This window comes from Macaca mulatta, chromosome 3 (genome assembly GCF_049350105.2).
Source record: "Macaca mulatta isolate MMU2019108-1 chromosome 3, T2T-MMU8v2.0, whole genome shotgun sequence".
NCBI lineage: Eukaryota > Metazoa > Chordata > Mammalia > Primates > Cercopithecidae > Macaca > Macaca mulatta.
The window spans coordinates 31,427,338-31,446,989 of NC_133408.1; the positions used below are offsets into that span (position 1 = coordinate 31,427,338).

The 19,652-nt window shown below is 34.7% G+C and overlaps 1 protein-coding gene and 1 non-coding gene across 14 annotated transcripts in view; one reads left to right on the forward strand and one right to left on the reverse strand.

The window, feature by feature from the left end:
• LOC114676844 (uncharacterized) overlaps positions 1–19,652 on the reverse strand; it is a 451,137-nt gene that overhangs the window by 348,368 nt on the left and 83,117 nt on the right. The gene's annotated exons all lie outside the window — the stretch shown is intronic.
• Positions 6,361–6,432, forward strand: LOC114677227 (small nucleolar RNA SNORD74). Its single transcript, XR_003728518.1, has one exon. It is a non-coding gene; the product is annotated as a small nucleolar RNA SNORD74 (small nucleolar RNA).

A 19,652-nucleotide genomic window follows, 5' to 3' on the forward strand; every position in this document is an offset into this window, starting at 1 on the left:
CTTTCTTTCGCTAACTAGTTTGTTCTTTTGTGATTACATTTTGCGTAGTTACCTTTATCTGTTTTGAATGGTACCAAGCATTCCATTGACTTATTTTACTCATAAGCAATGATAATTTGCATGAGTGTATAAAAGGGACTAGATAGCAGAGTCCATTTGAAAGGAGCTTCCAACTAACCATGTTGGAGACTCCTGATTCCTTGTCACTTGACTGGAAATTCAGGTGACAATTATCTGGTGAAAATCATTAGGATTAATGTATAACATTTATTTTGATTTTATAATCTGTAATGGTCATACAAACACTAATATGGTTTCCTGAATTAACTATTCTACTGGGAAGAAACTGTTTTGATCAGCTAACAAATATATACGTCCTCCATTTATCCATGGTAGTTTTATTTTTTCTATTGTTGATTTTCCTATAAACTTGATTATGTGAGAGTTAATCGTCAAGGACTTTTCTCACCCTTGAGTACAATGACCAAATAAGCTTTCTGACCAAATGCAACAGAGTCTTGGAACACTCGGACCCAGCTGAGGATTTTTATGGCTTAGCCCCAAACAGTGAGCTTTACAATATAACATGACAGGAAACAAGCCAAGAAGTGCATGTCTATATTTTAAGACATCTTTAATTACGGGTAAACACTCCAAAATTATTTTTCCCAAGTGACAGGGAAAGCAGCATGGCTTTGTTGCTTTACCTCTATTCTCATTGACCAACTTGCCCAGATAATTCCACTTCCCTTTCCCACGCTCTTAATTCAATCTGTTACAAGTCAGTCTTTTAGAAAGCTTGCTGTGCTTGGTGGCCAGAGACAAATTTGGTTCAATATTCAACTAAGTAATTCAAGTGATAGCCAAAAGGCTGACATTATACTCATTAATGACTGAAAACAAAACAACCCATAAGAGATGAATCAGATTTTGATGAGAGAAAAAGTAAAATGCTTTGGTGGAAATATAGTGAGAAGGTTGATCAACATGAAGAATTTCTAGGTTTCATCTGGACTATCTTTTTCAATGTGTGATTTGAGGGTGTATCTTCTATTCTTAGCAGAGTATTGTTTCAACTTTCACCACCAAAATAGCTTGTCAAATTCCTATGTGTAGCAGACACCCAGTTATTCTCAAAAAGAATCTTACTGAGAAAACAAGCTTGGATGTACCTTCTTCTAATATAAAAATGAGGAGACTATTAATGCTGACACTAATCTCCGGAAATGATCTGAGGAGAAACAGAAAAACAGGACACCAATTTCTTCCTCTGGCGTAACAGACCTCAATAAAGAGAAAATTATCAACACGTAGTTATAAAACATTCAAATTCCTCCTCAGGCTCAGAATGCATAATTAGCACATCTGCATTTGGGAAGATGAAATTTAACTCATCATATGTTAAAAACATCTTCAGATATGGCATAAAGTTTTCTGACTATTTTAACAAGCATACATTAGCCTCCTCTAACGTGCCAGGCACTGTGGGCAGAAAGATGAAAAAGACAAGGAACTCTGCCCAGCAAATTCTAAAACAAGATGATAGGGTTGACCCTCAGTAAGACACTTAGAGGCCTCCATAGGGCAAAGACCTTTCCTAAACTTCCTCTTAGATTTGAGCTCCCATAGCTTTTCTGAGCCTCAGGACCTTCATCTGTGAAAGCACAGAGATGAAGTCTGTGACCACTAAGATTCAGGCCATATCCAAAACTCCAATGTTAAGATTCTAAAGAGTTTCCAATACAATTAGAGAGGAAGAGATGAGTAAAGAGTGAAAAGTAAGAGGGATAGAGATTGAGAGAAAATGAGCCAGTAGAGAGAACAGATTTCACTGAATCAGAGTCTCATTTGGATAATATCAACTTGAAGTTGTCTTAAGTTGGAACTTTAACAAAAAAAGGTATTAAGAAATACTTTGACATTTCAAAAGAACAATCTATTTGAGATAAATGGTAGTGGACTGCTGAGGGAGTATTTCAAACCATGCTGCTATAGCCAGAAAGCCATGCAGGAAAGGTATCAAGACAAAGACAGAGAGACCAATGGAGGCAGATATCGGTCAGAATCTTGTAAACATAAAGATAGGCACAGAGTGATTATGAAACTCAACATCATCTTGTTGATGATTTTGATTGTTGATAAATTTGAAATTGTTCATACCTTGCCTACAATAGAATGCCTAGAACATCTTGCTAGTTTGATAATGTAAAGTAGAGGTTTAAATGTTGAAGAGAAGGAACTGCCAGGGTCTAAGGGACAGCATCTTCCTTTAAATCCTCTTTGATGAACAGAAAATAAGAATGGAGACTATAGGAAACTTCTGTTTCTCAAGGGCACTAAGTATGATCAGCATGATTACTTCAACCTTCATTTTATCATCTCCAATTGTCTTTTACTTTACAAATCTTACATTTTAATTGGAAAGAAAGCCTATAAAGAAATAGAATGCAAACAACAACAAAGCTTTTAATATTAACTACAGGCAGCAAAGAATTTTTAAAAAGAAAGACATATATCACTGACAACTGGTGCTTAACTATCTTGTAAATTGCCATGAAAACAGTTTTTTAAGAATTTAAGGGGGGGCAATATTGTCACCATGATTTGGTTATGTATTCTCCTGGAACTGAACACTGAAACTTACAATGTATTAGGTATGATCCCAAACTAGAGCCTCTGTTTCTGTAAATTCTGTAAATCATAGTTACTTGTAATTTTTTTAAGTCTACCTTGTGAAATATTAAAAATTCTGTCAGTTGGCTGTGCAATGTAGTACAACTTGGAAAGTTGCTTTTCAGTAGCACCTTCCTGGATCCAAGAGAGTGAAGAAGCACCCCACACCCAGATTAGACCTGGACTATCTCGAAGGATATGAGAATGACCAAACACACCACTGCAATTCCTACCCTACCTGGGAAAAATTATATCATTATCCTAGTACATCAAGGAGTACTATTCATACCCTTTATGAAATGAATAAAATGGTTCGCATTAATTCCCAACACAAGCACACAAATATGTTCATTACCCAGTAATGCTTACTGAGTGTACAACGATTATGTGAGTGTAGAAATTTGTTCTTATTACAATTTCAACCAAAGTGTTGGTAGTGTTTTCATAAAGCATGCATTAAACAGTCTTAGCACACACCAAGTATATATTGAAAAAAAAAATCATGTGAAATATTTAGGATACATCCTTTTTTTTTCCCAGAAATGCTCTAATTATGTATTATGTTTGGATCACATAGAAAAACTTTTTTACTCACTACCTACATCTTACAGATGTATTTTCCTTAAATAGATGTCAATTATACTTTGAGGTATATCTGGTAAGCCTTGACTCATGAAGATGGTTTTCTTTAAACATCCAATTTAAAAATTTACAACCTCAGAAGGAAAAAGTAAAAATAAACATAGCCACGTCCCACCTCACATATATATGCATAGTTTTTAACGATACCTACAAGGCATATACCAGCAGCATAAGATTTTGTGTTTTTCTACACTATTGAGTGGGTTACAATGTGGGTTATCAGTTAAATTCCCACCTACATCATTTCCAAGTGCCCTTTAATTTTTGTAAAATTAGTAAATAACTGCTTAAATAGCAGCTTCTCTTTAATTTTAGGATAAAAGCATGATAGTTTAAAATCATTAATAAATTTGGATTAAGACCAAACACATTGAGTGCCTTCCATAAACAAAAGTTTAGGACAAGCTTTGAATGGCAATTAATATGTTTTTTAGTAAAATGACTAAAGAACCACACAGATTGGTAAATCAGCTTCTGTGAATTAGGATCCGGAAAATTTTTGACTCACAGTGGCAGGACCCAAGTGTATTATTTTTCTTTGCTTACATTCCTTTCCCAAATGACTGAGCAAGCTTATTACAGAACCAAATTACTCAGTGTCAAAACCATAAAGGGGGATTCAGAATAAAACTAAATGTGTTGGATGTCTCCCATGGGCCAAGTACACAGGATAAGCATGGAGCAATCATTTCCATACTCTGAGTCTCATAATTCTCAGAGCAATGCTATTTATTTTTCAGATAATGAAATTAAGGTTAAACTACAGGCTGTATGCATGTTTCCCAAGGTTATATACCAAGTATATAGGGGAGCCTGGACCTTAACATATTGATCTAATATTAAAACTCCTGCTTATATTTTTATTCCATACGCCCTTTTGGTGTGGGTTAATTATCAGAAGCCATAACCTCAACTAGAAAATTCTGAATGCTCAATTTGAATCTGGCATTGTTTTGAGAAGGGCAAGGGAGTTTGCTAAACATATCCTGCTTTTATTATATGTGCTTGCAAATAGAAGATTTTAATGTCTTTTAAAAAAAACTTTGCATACATGAGCTGTTACTTTTAGAGCCTCTCACATTCATGAATTCCTACTACCCTCATTGTAACACTGGTAGCAAATACAGGTAGTGATATAGTTAAGGGAAAATACATCATCAAGGGTAAGGATCAAATTCATACAGTCCTAAATTCTGAAATTTACTCACAATAGTACACTTCTTGATAACATAGGCAACAATTAGAATGAATTGTTTATAAACTAAAAAAAAAAAAAACCTACTATTTTCATTTTATCAGCGTTAAAATCTATTTGCAGAGGTCAACCTAGAATCACAGTCTCATAAAAAATGAGAAAAGAATTTCTCATTTTTGCAAACTTCAAAAATGGCATGAGTTGGACTCAAGTATTTTTCTATGTGGCTCATTTTTAATTATCTTGAGCTGGCAGAAGAGTGATATTAGCTCATAGGTCTTTGAAAATAAATCAACAGTAATTAACCCCAACTTAAATTCTAGTAACCCATCTCATACATCAACAGAAGTACTCTGTGTATGTGAAAATATAAACATGGCATGTTTGACATTTTGGAGCATCCTTAGAGAGACATTGATTTGTAATTCAGATCACACAGCATCTTTGATTTCTCCCACTTGCCCATGCCCTTTCCCCATCCCTTCCCCCAAAATAAAACACAAAAGCTTTATCTGCAATGGATGGAGAGCAACCCAGGAATCTGCGCAGAGACTATCCATCACATTTCTGTCTTAATTGAATGACACCAGAATGAGATCGATAAAATGTAACAAGAGACAGCTTTGCATTTCCACACCCACTTATTCCCCCCTCCATTACTCCCAGCCACCACCGTGACCAGAAAGCCCAAGTAAAAAACAGGAACCCTGCTGCCAGACAAGCTGTTAGGATGTGAATAAACTTGTCACAGAAACAACAAAACTTAGAAACATTAGAAGGGAGCTAGGGAGACGAAAAGTTATTAAAGGAATATTGAACAGGCTTCTTAATAAAAGCAATTTCATAGATGTATTCTCACTCCTAAATAACTTCCTCAAATGCAATGTTTCGCTTAAATAATCTCAACAGCTTTCCCTATGTGCCCAAGATTACTTGAGACTGCATCAATGGCTGGCTCAAATACAGACGTGGTGACAACTCAGCTCAGACCTGCAAGTCCTACAATAAATGGGGGGCAGCTGTGATACGTGTCTGTCCAAGGTTCCCAAGATCTCCAATGCATTATTGATAACCTCATCACTCCGCTAAAAGCAAAAGCTGACATTGTTATAATCTCAACCTTCTCCTGAAGAGCTCTGGCTTTGCCCGGGTATTGATCACAGGAAGAAATAAACCAAAGGGTGAAACAGCACACGTAAAAATCCAGAAGGTTGAGGTTTGCCTACACTAGCTATGAGTGCATTAACCACAATCACATGGCCTGTTTTAGTGTGTTATACCTTTAATGGTTTACAATGCAGTCCTATTTCTAGGCTATATGTTGTAATAATTCATTTAATACTTCACATCTTGAGCTTGTTACAAGTTATTCTGGAACAAAAGTCTGTATTACAAAATAAAAATAAACCTCCGATGTAGTTGTCTAAAAGGCAGATTTTTTTTCTTCATTCTAGTAAATTTTTTCTATAACATTTTGAAATTTAATTACATATAGGTGACTGTTCTTTCTTCATCTATCTTCTTTCCATTGCATGTTACCTTCATGGAAAAATATGTACCTACAAAGATACTCTATATAATTTTACTCTTTTATTATTTTAAATAATAATGTAAGACTACAAAATATATTAGTGCCTACGTTCTTTTAAAATTTTAGATATGATTTTAAATTATTTTTAAACGATATGTTGAATAATATGACAAAATATAAATGTCACATCACAGGTAGTTCAAAGTGAGAATTAGAAAGTATATCCAAAGTATGATTTAAAGCTTAAATATTTTATATTTTCTACGTTCATACTTGGAGATACAATCTTAAGTAGCCTATCTTTGCTACTAAAAAAAAGGAAAACAGTTTCTGATGAAGCCTATGTTGGTAGAGACAACTAAGGTTGTTGATGAATGCTGACAGCTCTATCACACGCACACACACACACACACACACACACACACACACATGACAGTGAGAGACCATTATTTTTTTAGCTGGTAGATGACTAAGTAGTTTGCAAAATGATCATTAGTGGCTGGTTGCTCCTGGATTCCAGAGCAAAAGAGCTTACAATTCAAACATTATTTATGAGTGAAAACAGCTGGTCATAAGGCACTAAGAGCAAAACATACAGAGTTTGGTTTCACCTGCAGACAGTGGTCACCTGAAGCAGGAGCTGATGGCTGCCTGCCCAGGTAAGACACACGGTATGCAGCAGTGAACCTGTTTCATCCACCTTTGACTTGCCAGGCCTTGTATGTGCTGTCTTGTAAATTTGCCCCAATTACAGATTGATATTGTTCACCATGAAATTAAGGCCCCAGAAAATGTGAATATAAGAGTAGTTATAAGTCTTTATAATGTATGCCTTTACACATATGCCTCTATTGTGAGACATACAAAATTCTTAGCATGTTCTAAAATAAGTAAAAACAAAAGCACCCCATGGTTTATCACATCGTTTTGTTATGCTTTATGCTTTTTAATGAAGCCATTGCTCACTTTCCTAAGTGCTGCAGGAGCTTAACCCCTGGGAAAAGACAAGTTTCATGGAATGTGAAACTTATTTGAGCAACAGAAACTAGAACTATCTTGGAATAAATATGTTCTACATCTGATCATTTTTTATTTCACTTATTGCTGTTTGCTTTAGTTGGTGGGCAGTCTATTTAGTAAAAGTCAGACTACTGCTATGCACGAGTACATCACTTAAAAAAAACTCACGAAAGTATTAAAAATGACAGCAGAGTTTTAGGTAGCATTAGAGTGGGTTCTGGTCCTCTAAATGTGTGTGCACCTCACAGTGGGGGAATTTGATTAACCCCAAGTGTGCCAAGTAAATCAGAGCCCAGGAGCTGGATACAAAGGCTCCGTAGTGTGAGTTCACACAGAGAACATAGTTTCTGCTGAGGGGTGGTGGTGGTTGTTGATGTTATTGAATGTGGGTTATTTTTAATTTTTAAAATGACATTATGGCTAATTAGGGGTATTGGCACAGCGTGGACTGATGAAGAAACTGACTACAATTATAAAGACTTCTGGGGCCAAAACAGTCAAACGTATGCCTGCTACTCATGATGGCCCCAGCAGTGTCTATATGGTTGTCAAATATGATTAAGTGAGAAGCAAACTGGATTTATTATTTTTTTCCTACAGGACTTAGATGCCCATGGATGTGGTTCAGAGTATTACCAGAGTCCTACTTCTTTTTTCGTATCTTCCTTGAACAGTCAGAATACTCAAGAAAGAGAAAAAAACTCCATATTATTGTATTCTCCAGGGTCTATGATATGGCAGGATAAATCCGAGAAAAATCATCTTCTCTAAGTAACTTTCACAATACTTTATCACTCTTAAAACTTGAAGTCAGTTTCAGACTTGTTTATTTTTCACATTCCATATGTTTGAAACTGACAAAAAGCAAGAAAACGTATTGGAAATACACCAATAAGATGAAAAACAAACAAACGAAATTTAACTTTGGGGAATTTATTTTTTAAAGCACACACAAAAAAGAAAAATAACCTTTGCTTAATCCTATGGGGTCACCTATTGAAATGCAGCATCTAAACATAGTTTATATTTGAGTTTTGTTCCCTAAGAGTATTTTTCATTTGGGAGAAGTGCACTTATGATATGTTACAAAAGAGCCTGAATGGGTATTCAAATAACTGCTGTCATCAAAAGATTCTTTTTTTCAAGGAAATGACGATAGATTTTTATACTTATTTTTGTTTTGCTATGGGCATTCTAGAATGATAGAAAGATTCTCATTTGTTTCTCCATCCCCTGGCCCCCCGGAAGCTATTGAAATGTTCTGGTTTTGTACAGTGTAGAACAATCCTGCAATAATAAAACATTTCAACTTTGTACAAAAGGTGAAGCTTTCCATTTGAAGATTTTCTTTAACAGGAAAAAAAATAGAGAAAATGGGCTGACAGCTTTACAAAATTCAAACAATTCCCCTTGCCAAGATACGTATTTTGTGAGTTTTCTTTAATTTCGGATTTGGTGCGTATGTTTCCTCTAACAATGAATGCTTTCAATTTCAGAGTTCAGTTTCTACTCTCCCTACTCAAACCAATCTTCACCTTTTAATAGGCAATTATTTTTCTAATTGCTTTGTAAAACTTTTTTCAGGATGATTGTGAGACACTCAGCTTTAAGTTATACATTATGGATGCATTTCAAACAAACAGAGTGGGCTATAAACTGTAAAATGGCACTTGATTGGTAAAAGCATCTTAGAATAAGAAAAAGAAGCAAGAAGACTACACTTCAAAGTACTAGAAAACTTTTGTAACTTACGAATTCATAAAAATCATAGGGGAATCAGTTGAGAAGAATTCTTTTAAGGAACAAAATGAGCAAAGCAGTATTGGCTGTGATTGTTTTAATGGGATAAGTAGTGTTGTAATATTTTCTCCCATTGGCATTAAATCTCACTTCACAAAATGGAATACTCTCCCACTGTTTTTTCTCTTTATAACCCATTACTTACATGGAACTACATTTTTTTAATGTTGAAAAAAAGACATAAAACCAAGCTTTCATGATCTCAACTGTTTCATATATATTCATTTGAAATGCAGTGTTTTGAAAAACATTCTCATGTGGCAAAATGAAACAGGAAAAAACTGTTAGAAAACAAGAATAAATAATATGCTGCATATTATGGGAATTTAACCATCAGGTATGAAAAGAAAGGCAGTCCCACTCAGCTCTGTGATACCTCACAAAAGCGTGTTTAGCAATGCTAATTTTAGAATTGCCTACACACATAGAATAATAAAAATACATGTGGCTAAGCACTTGAGATTTGTAATTACAATATTGCATAGACGATTCCACTACGATTCAATTCAAATCAGGAAAATTAGTTGATATTTCATGAAACCAACTAAACTTAAAATAAAAGCTTCCTTCAATCTCAATGTTTTAAAATTAATTTATGACAGGCTGTTTGAAAGACTTGTTTAATTATTAATAGAAATGTTTTATCTCATGGATCTCTTAAAAAGTTGCATTTGATATTTTTCTACCACTGACTAAACACAGAAGGTAAAATACACACATGGTTGGGCCAATATTGCAAATATCCTAATTAGTATCATGCTACAGAAAAACAATGAAGAGATTTTGTCACCAATTACTGACAATTAGCCTAAGTACAACAGTTAATTTCATGGAAATAAAACCACTATAAAATGAAAGGAACAAAACCTCTCATAATTAATGGCATTTGCCTGCATTCCTCTATTGGTTATTTAATTAATGAACCATAAAAGTTTGAAGCAATTTGAACAGCTAAACACATATGCAAAATTCAAAAGCCTGTGTATCTGGATTTTCTGAATTTTAAGTATCTGTGGAAAACATGTATTTGAGCAGCAGAATTATGTATACCGAGTTTTTATCCCCTGAACCTAAAGATGTCATACTTTCAGACAATGCTTTTGTCAAACAATAAAACCTATTATATTAAGTTACAGAGAAATGTCTTGTGAGAGCTTGTCATTATCCTGTTATAACGCTTCTAGAGCTAGTGAACTGCCAATAATTATAAAAACATTATAATGTCAAAAGGTCCTGGTTTCTCTCACTCTTTCTTCTCACTCAAACTTTGCTCTGCACTTGTTTCTCCCATGGTTTTTCTAATGTCACACTGTGGTCAGTGCTCATGAGCATGAGGATGTCCAGTGGTGATCCCAGGTCAGTTTTGTCCCATGCATTAACTCTCTGCCACAAGTTTCAGAGCTTGCAGTGTCAGGATGTATTACGAAGTCACATCAAGATTTAAGATGTTGTTCTGGCCTCTCCCAAAGCTGGAAAGGACTCATTTTGCAGGCTACCTACCAATTGACAAAGTAAAAACAATTCAAGGCCAGTGACTTCTGCAGCTAAACTTCAGAAAATGTACCCTTGCAAATATTTTTCCAGTTTCAACAAGTTCCGAAAACAACATTTTAAAACCTCACAAAACCTCTCTATAGACTGTTGCTTAATGAACAGCCCCATGGATTTTAAAACTTTAAGTACACAAATAAACATTTTAGAGGTTTTTGGCTGTGCAGAGATAAGATCCTCTCTGGGGAGACGACTAGAAACTGCTGGACTCCTTTGTGCAGACTCCTGGAATGTGCTTGCTTTTCATTTCTTTCTTTGTGTCTGGCACACTGGCCTCACAGGCAGTGTCTTAAGCCACGCAGGGTCAGGGCAAACAGAGAACTGCATTCATGGACAGATCAAGTTTATGTGAGAATCTGCTCCTCCACTGCCCTCAATCTCCATATGAATTGTTAATAAAATCTCAGCCTGAAAGCTCATCACCCCAACACTGGGGAAGTCATGCAGAGAGTCCTCTCGTTCAGAAAAACAAGATTTCTTTATCTTTTTCATCCTTCGCCAGCATTCGTGGGAATTCTGCCATGTAACCTCCTCCTGAACTAACCCGCACCCCCTCCCCAACCAATACCCTATTCCTCTCCACAACTCTCTGGGTCGCACCTGATCATCATCGGGGGAAGCCAGGAGCCCAAAGACAAAAGAAACACTCTTACACCCACAGCAAATCTACCGCAATATCAACTTTGCCTCTGCAGTATTTTGCTGCTGTAAACACCTTCAGGCAAAGGGAAATATCAATGCTTATTTCTTTTCCAGTTTGTGTCAAACACCAGAAAGACTTTCCCATAGCTTTATGACAGCATATGAACTAGAGAGCCACAGATATAATAAAAGGTCACATATAAAGCGAAGAACAGAGTCCTACCCTAATTAACTTGAAATCTCCATGCAAATACTGGACAGGAACATGACCCGATGTGTGTTGCAGGCAATCTTGCGTGTATCTTCTAACCTTGCTACAGTCTAGCTGGGCCTCTTGTTTCCTCTGCTTTTGCTCCTTGAAAACTGTTTTAATATCGAACGCTTTTCAGAGGGATGGGCTGATGAACGAAAACATGAATTTCCTGCTTGCCCTTTAAGGTGGGTTAAAGGGGGTGCTAGCAATCAATTACAGAACAAAAGAACAACAACAAAAAAAAAGACTTAAGAACCGACAAGTGAATGTATAACATTCTTTGCAGTCTTTTTTTTTTCCACTAAGTGCTTCATCTGTATTTATTTACCTTTATCATAAATAATATACAAGATCTATTACATTAAAAAAAGGAATGTTTGCCCAGCAGTTCCTAAAGAAAAGCTGTTTTCTACTGAAAGTGGCTTTAAATGCACTTAACTTTCATTTCTACTTGATGAGTTAACAAGGAGTAAAAAAGTTTAAAATTTTTTCTGCATTTATGCTTCAGATTTTCAGACTGCCTTAACACACTCTGATCTATTTGCAGAACAAAAAGTTACATTTTCAAGTCTAATTAACATTCTGGCCCTATCAAATCTTTATTTTCTTATTTTATTTTGGTAAATAAGACATTAACTTTCAAACTCTGTACACAAATGATTCCAAGGTATCTTTCAGTAAACTTTTTTTTTTACTGCAACTGCATCTGTCAGAGAAAGTGAATACTGTTTAAAAATAATATTTCTAAAGTACACATAAATAAATCTGATTTGACTAAATATTATGCAAACTTCTATAACCATATATCCAGAAATGTTAATATTTAAGAAGGTAGAAATGCACAGACTCTCAAGCACATACATAATTTCTTTTTTTAAAAGGCAAAATAAAAGAAACATAAAATCATTCCTTAACCATTCACATAAAAAAAGTCATATAAATTTATTATTTCACTCAATTTATCTAAAACAAAGTTGCTATTATAAATAAAACATGCATTTGCTCTATACCCACAGGTATCACTCTTTGTATGTGAATCATAGGAAAGAATTCTCTTCCATCAATTTTAGTCACAGAAATTTGACAAATTTTCAAAAGAAAGAAAATGTAGTTTTATGTTAAACATCCCAGTGCCTCATAGCATTCTATTTAGGTATTAAGATTTAGAAATTTATTACATACACATTGGAACCATAATTGTAATATAAAGTTCAATATTATTCTTTAGCATTGATATAAATTATTATAATTAATATGCATCCTACTGTTTCTGAAAGCATAGAAAGTTCAATGGCTCTTCAAATATACCTAAAAAATTTACCTTTAAATATATAAAATCAGTAAATCAATGGATGCTGAAGACATGCTTGCAGTTATGCAAATATGTGAAAATAGTTATTTTAGAAAATGGAAAATGATCTGAAATACATATTGCTCTTTTGTGGAATAATTAAACAATCAACAAATTTTATAGTAGTGAGTTTAATATTTAGTACGGTTATGTAAAAATCAATAATTTTTATTCATAAGACTATATGTTAATGAGTTATATCACATAAAAATGTTAATGTGGTAGTTTGCTTTCATTAATCGCCAAAGGAATCCTAATATTTTAGGATAGAATCTGTATTACCAAACCTCAATTTCTATTGTGACAAGTATTTTCGGAGAAGCAGAAATTACTGGTTTGACCATTTCCTTTAAGAATTTGCTCTTCAAAATATTAGTGCAGTTGTAGAGTAGGATTCCCCATTCTTCTTCTAAGGAATGTGTTCCACTGATTTTCATGGGGTCTTGCAATCCATAACAAGGTGAAGGAGGAGGCAAAGTTGAATGCAGATGTTACTGGAGGGCTTGAGAAGTGGCAACCAATAGTATTCTCTTTTCTGCCTGAAACCCTGCCAGCCAAAGAGAGAGAATGTGGCCCCAAGAATAGCTTGGAGGTGGTAAAGGGTGGAAGCAATTGAGAACTCGAATCTGGATGTGTGTATTTACATTGGGAATACAGATAGCAATGTGACTCCACGATAAGAGGTTTAACAAAGCTTTTAGAGAGCTTCTGATAAACCTAGAGACAAGTTGAGGCTTTCATATTGTTATGGACTGAATGTTTGTATCCTCTTAAAATTTACGTGTTGAAGCCCTAACCTGCAGTGTGACTGTATGCAGGGATGGAGCCTCTAAAGAAGTAATGAAGGTTAAACGAGGTCATAATGATGGGACTCGATCCAACAGTATTAGCATCCTTATAAGAAGAGACAAGACAGAATTTACTCTTTTGCTTTCTGTGCACACACATACGGAAGAAAAGCCATAGGAAGACAGCCATCTACAAGCCAGAAAGAGAGCCCTTACCAGAAACCAAAGCCCTTGATCATGACTTCTAACCTCCACAACCATGTGAAAACAAATTTCTGTTGTTTAAGCCACCTAATCTATGGTATTTTGTTATAGCAGCCCAAACAAACTAATGTTATCACATGTTAAAATCAGCAATAACAACAATAGCAAGTTGAAATAAATGCAGAAGTGCATTCTAAGGATATTTTTGTTCTGCTTCCTGTAGAGCCAGGTGAAGTAGATAAGAACTTCAGTATTTGTCCCTGCTTCTGTTAGAGAAGGTTACCCCTACCTCCCACATGCTGGAGAGCTTCTAGATCTATCTTTAATCAGAATTATCAAGTACATACCTAAACTAGAGAGTAAATGGTTAATTTCTCATGTAGTCATTTTCCTTCAAAATACCCATTTGAGAAGAAAATGTATAGCGTAATGATGAAGAGTATAGATTTTTGAGTAAGGGTATAGATGCAGATTGAGCTTCAGGTACCTGCTTGCTCTTTGACCTTATGTGTCCCTTAGCCTGTCCAAGCTCTAGTTTCCTGAGCTCTAAAATAGCATTAGTGACATCAAAAGATTGTAATTTATACTTGTAAACTGGCAAGATTCTTCATCATGATCATGACCCACGTCATCATCATTTTCATCACACTTCTCTAGGCTTCCTAAAATTCTTTCAGTTTAATCAAGGCAGCAGAAGTCTACATATTTGGATTTGCACAATCTTAATGCCCTTGGAGAATCACTTTCACAGAATTTTAAAAATAGAATGTCTGAAAAATCAGTAAAGATCAGTATGAGGAATAGCAGTATCTTGGCCTGATGCTAAGATGTTTCTAAGGACTCTGCTCATTATACAGTGCTTTAAAAGTGACTGGTATACATCCTCCTCTCACATCACAAGAAGTGTGTGTGTTGCCACCCTTGATTTTCACTCTGGCTTCATGTGGCTTATGTTAAACGACTGTGTGGCTTTCTTGACTGGCATATTCACAGTTTTATTCCCTTTGCTCAATCCTTTCTCTCTCCTTTGTACTTTATACTGCTCTTTCAGGAGGGTTCAGGTTTTGTCCCATATTTAGGAAGATGAATTTAGAAAGACTAAGGCAGTTAAAAGCATGGGACGTTGGAACTAGACTGTAGGGGGTCAAAAAAAGTATGGCCACTTAATAGCTGATTGGTTTGGGGCAAATTAATAATCCTTCCTACTGGTTTTCTTATCTGTCAAATAGGTGTGATCTCAAAGGATTAGGGTGAGAATTAAGTCAGTTACTACACATGCCAGAGTGTTATTGGAAAATGTTAACCATTCAATATATATTAACTGCCATTAATACGGTGTTCAAATAGACACCATGCAAACAAAAAATCTAGCATAATCAATGAAACAGAAACATTTCATTGATCATAATAGATACTAAAAAAAGAAGAACATGAGGTTCACCCTCAAATATATTGAAATTTAACTGGTGAAGTAATTCAGCTTATTAAAGAACTTTTTAAAGAAAACTAGAGAAGAACTCTTTAGGGGGAAGACTATGTTAATGAGTTATTTTTAATGTTCTGAAGGTGGACCAACATGGTACTGGGAGACAATATGCTTCTCTGCTGTTTAAGGAGGCTTAAAGATGTCTTAAGGAAAATTAGAAAAATTATTTGAGTCATAAAGATGATATCAAAATGATTACAATCAAAATTATATCAAAATATTTATATCAAAACAATCAAAATATTTGTCAGTAATGGACTACATCTGCAGGTTCTATATGTAATATTGAGAAGCCATTTAACCACTCGGTGGAGACATAACAGAATATTCTATGTCTAGCCTTATTTCTGTTTTTCCAATTACTATACATTCCTTTGAAGCTTGCAGTCAAGATATGCAAGTGCAGTCTATCCTTGCTATTGATTTAAATATTGTATTCTATTCTCACTTAAGTAGGAAAATGTTATATATAAAGTATATAAAATGTCAAACAAAACATATACATCGTATTCCATTTTATAGTTATACTTTTGCAGTGTATACTATCGAAGTGAGGTTTTTTGTTTGTTTTGTGAGACAGAGTGTTGCTATGTTGCCCAAGTTGCAGTGCAGTGGCACAATCTCAGCTTGTTGCAACCTCCCCACCTCCTGGATTCAAGTGATTCTCATGCCTCAGCCTCCCCAGTAGCTGGGATTACAGGCATGCACCACCATGCCCAGATAGTTTTTATATTTTCAGTAGAAACGGGGTTTCACCATGTGGACCAGGCTAGTCTTGAACTCCTGAACTCAAGCTGGGATGACAGGCGTGAGCCATTGCACTCAGCCAAAGTGAGTTATTTCAAATGAAACTCTAGGAGTTAATTTGGTTATAAGATGACATAAATATTTATAAGGACAAAGAGGTATGCTTTTTTCAAACTGAAGCTTAAAAAAATATCAAAATGACGAAAATTGTGCCCACTCAATGCAAGTACACCTCCCAAACTGTTTAACATTACATAACTTGTATTCTTGCCATAGTTCTACAAGAAATTATTGTCTTTAAATTGTAACATTAATGTTGCTAATGGGATTCTATTCAACAATCACTCACTTTTCAGAAATAAACACACCTAATGAGAGAATTAGAGTATTCCATAAGCAACATCAAAAGTTACATGTTGTATAAAACCCAACAGCATTTGAGATCAATAAAATACAAAGAAAACTTAGAAACTACTTAGAAACCAAAATTTAGAAACTAATTTTCACAAGATTTTTTTTCCTGGTTTTTAAAAAAAACCTCTCCATTTATTTTAGAAATATTTTGAATATGGCAGTTCCCAACACATATTTTCCAAGGATGTTACCCTTTTTTTAAATATGCATATTGTTGAGGTAGAATTCAGTCACAGAAAGTGCTCCTGATTCAGGTTTACTCAACTCTGGAGGTATCTGCTCCCTAGGGAGTGCCAGGGCTGTGGACCTTGAGTACTGGGTGGAGAATACATGAGAATCAGGTCACAACAGGCTCATGTAGAGAGTCCAGGCAGTCCTTTTGATTGTGTTTGGCAAAACATACTCTCCCACATTTAATTCTTCCAACTACAACCAAAAGTAAGCTCTAAATATAGCTAGTGATGGAAAAAAATTATTATTTTGCCAAAATTAAAGCAGAATCTTTAGGTTTTAGCATGAGAAGAAAAAAAGCATACTTTGTGTATAATAATGAAAAAAGTTCTATTATCTTCCTGAAATATAAAGTTTGCTAAAATACAGGTTATAGATATATCGTGTATAACAGTGTATGTTCTAACACAACAGCATATCTAGCTGAAACACAATCATATAAATATAAGATAACCAGTTGAAGTAGAATTTAAGAAATAAAATAATACACCCATTTCATACAAAATGTAGTTTAAATGATGCTTAAATTAACAAGAATAACTTAATAAGTGGAAACATAATTAACTATCATCATTACCAAATAGTCACCTGTTGGCTGTTGTCTGAACACCTGTTGGTTATGTTATTCATTTACATTCATAAATATTTTATTTTATTATGAATATATTCATAAATATCCATAATATTTTTTTCTCCTTTTTTTTTTTTTTTTTTTTTGAGACAGAGTCTTGTTCTGTTGCCTAGGCTGGAGTGCAATGGCACGATCTTGGCTCACTGCAACTTCCACCTCCCAGGTTCAAGTGATTCTCCTGTCTCAGTAGGTGAGTAGATGGGATTACAGACATGCGCCACCACACCCAATTAATTTTTGTATTTTTAGTAGAGACAGGGTTTTGCCATGTTGGCCAGGCTGGTCTCAAACTCCTGACCTCAGGTGATCCGCTTGCCTCGGCCTCCCAAAGTGCTGAGATTACAGGCGTGAGCTACCATGCCCAGCCCTTTATTCAATTATTTAACTGCTGTTTATTTCATGCATATTATATGTTAGATAGAGTACTTACCTCTAGGAATAAATAAATAAATAAGGCATAAGATCTTTGCCTTTGTGATGGAATTACTACTTTCTCTGTATTTAAAAGGTGTGAAAACTGAGACCTATAGTGGTTAAATGACAGTAAGTAAAAGGTAGAGATGGGATCCCAATCCATGGTGCCTGAACTCAAAGCCTATATTTTTGTAAACTGACAAGACAAAGAGGTGAAGATTATCCTTCAATTTCCCTTATTTTCTATCAAGATCTTGGACATTTATTCAGTCCTGTGAATTCTCTCTCTCTCTCTCTCTCTGTGTGTGTGTGTGTGTGTGTGTGTGTGTGTGTGTGTGTGTCTGTTGCCCTATTTTTTTTTTTGACTGGAACAAACTTTGCGAATTTAGCAAGGAAGAAAAATACATATTTGAACCTAATAGTTCATATGAATGCTTCTTGTTACAGACAACTTTAAGGCAGTGTTCTAAAGAGACCATGACTCTCAATATCGAGATATTTATAAAAGGAAGGGTAAAGACTCTTTCACAAGAAGGAAGCAACACTTATCCATCAAATATCCTTTTCTTTTCTCTCAGTACATGATGTTTTCATTCAAGGAAAGTGTTAATTTGATTACAATAATGTCAACCAATCTTGACAAGAACTTTTCCAAAATGCCCTTTAATGTGAAGTATTTGTCAGCATTGTAGAACACGGCCAAATATTACCCTGTATTTAAGGAGATCAATAATAGGGTAATACTCTCTGATGGTAGACCATACTAGAGAAAACACCACGTCATAGCTTTACTTTTCCTACAAATAGAAGTCTTCGCCCACATTGTGAATTAGAAGTAGAATGGTGCTTTTCCCTAAAAATTTTAAACATGAAAATTTTACTAACATAATACATGACTCAAATACGGTTGAGATGTTGTTCCAATACAGATTTAAGCTCAATGCTGTACAAGTCAGAAATGTGCTTCCTAAGAGATTTGCAGAATAGTATCTCAGAAGGTCGTCACTGGGGAGAAAAATAGAGATAAAGACTTTACCCATCAGAGGAAGAGCTGAACTCTACCCGAGGCTGCAAATACAATCTTCATAAGGCTATCCAGTGATCTATCAGTTTGATTAACGCCTATTCTCTTTTTTTTCTTGATGCTCCTTATTTACTCATATGGATGAAAATATTGCAGTTCCTTAGCGTTTATTATTTTATCACATGCTTTCTAACAGTTGTTTGTAAAATATTTATTATTATACGTGTAATGTGGCAGAGATATACTTTAATTCATTTTGTTGCTTATGTAATTTTTACCAAAATGCTTATTTTATTTCGTTGACTCTATGCAGATATGTTTAAATATAATGAATATTATCATCTGCTCTCTAGTAACCACTACTTATACTATACTCATATTTGTTTTTATCGCTTTATCAATTATTTAGTATGTTTTGTTACTATCTTCATAACAATATTTATCAATTCCAGCATTGTTTAAAGCTGTGATATTTTACACTTTATTTCAAGGTTGGCAGAATATTACCACATTTTCAGAACTTATAAATTCCTACTGAATTCAATTATACAATTTACTTTATTTCTGTAAATTGTCACCCTACCAACACTGTTACATCATTGAACCACTTGAAAATCACATTTCAATATATGATTTTTAAAAACCCATATGGCATTGATATAGATCAAATGCAGTAGCATTTCTCAGTCTAAACATGTACAATAATGTTTAACCATACCTTTTTAGTAGGCATACTCAGCTGTGAATATGACTGTTAATACTAGGTTCTCACAAACAATCAAAAGCCCAATTGGAATAGTCCCCTCTGCCACTATATTTTAAACTTGCACAACATCATTTATTGCTATAAGCTGTGCTGTTCAATATGTTAGCCACTAGTCACATGTACATATTAAACACGTGAAATAGTAATTTCAGGAACATATTGCTTTATGTTTAAATAATTTAATTCAGGGGTTGCTATGGTTTGAATATATACTATCCAAAATTTCAAATTTAAATGTTGAAACTTAATGTTCAATGTGATGTATTAAGAGGTAGGGACTTTAAAAAGT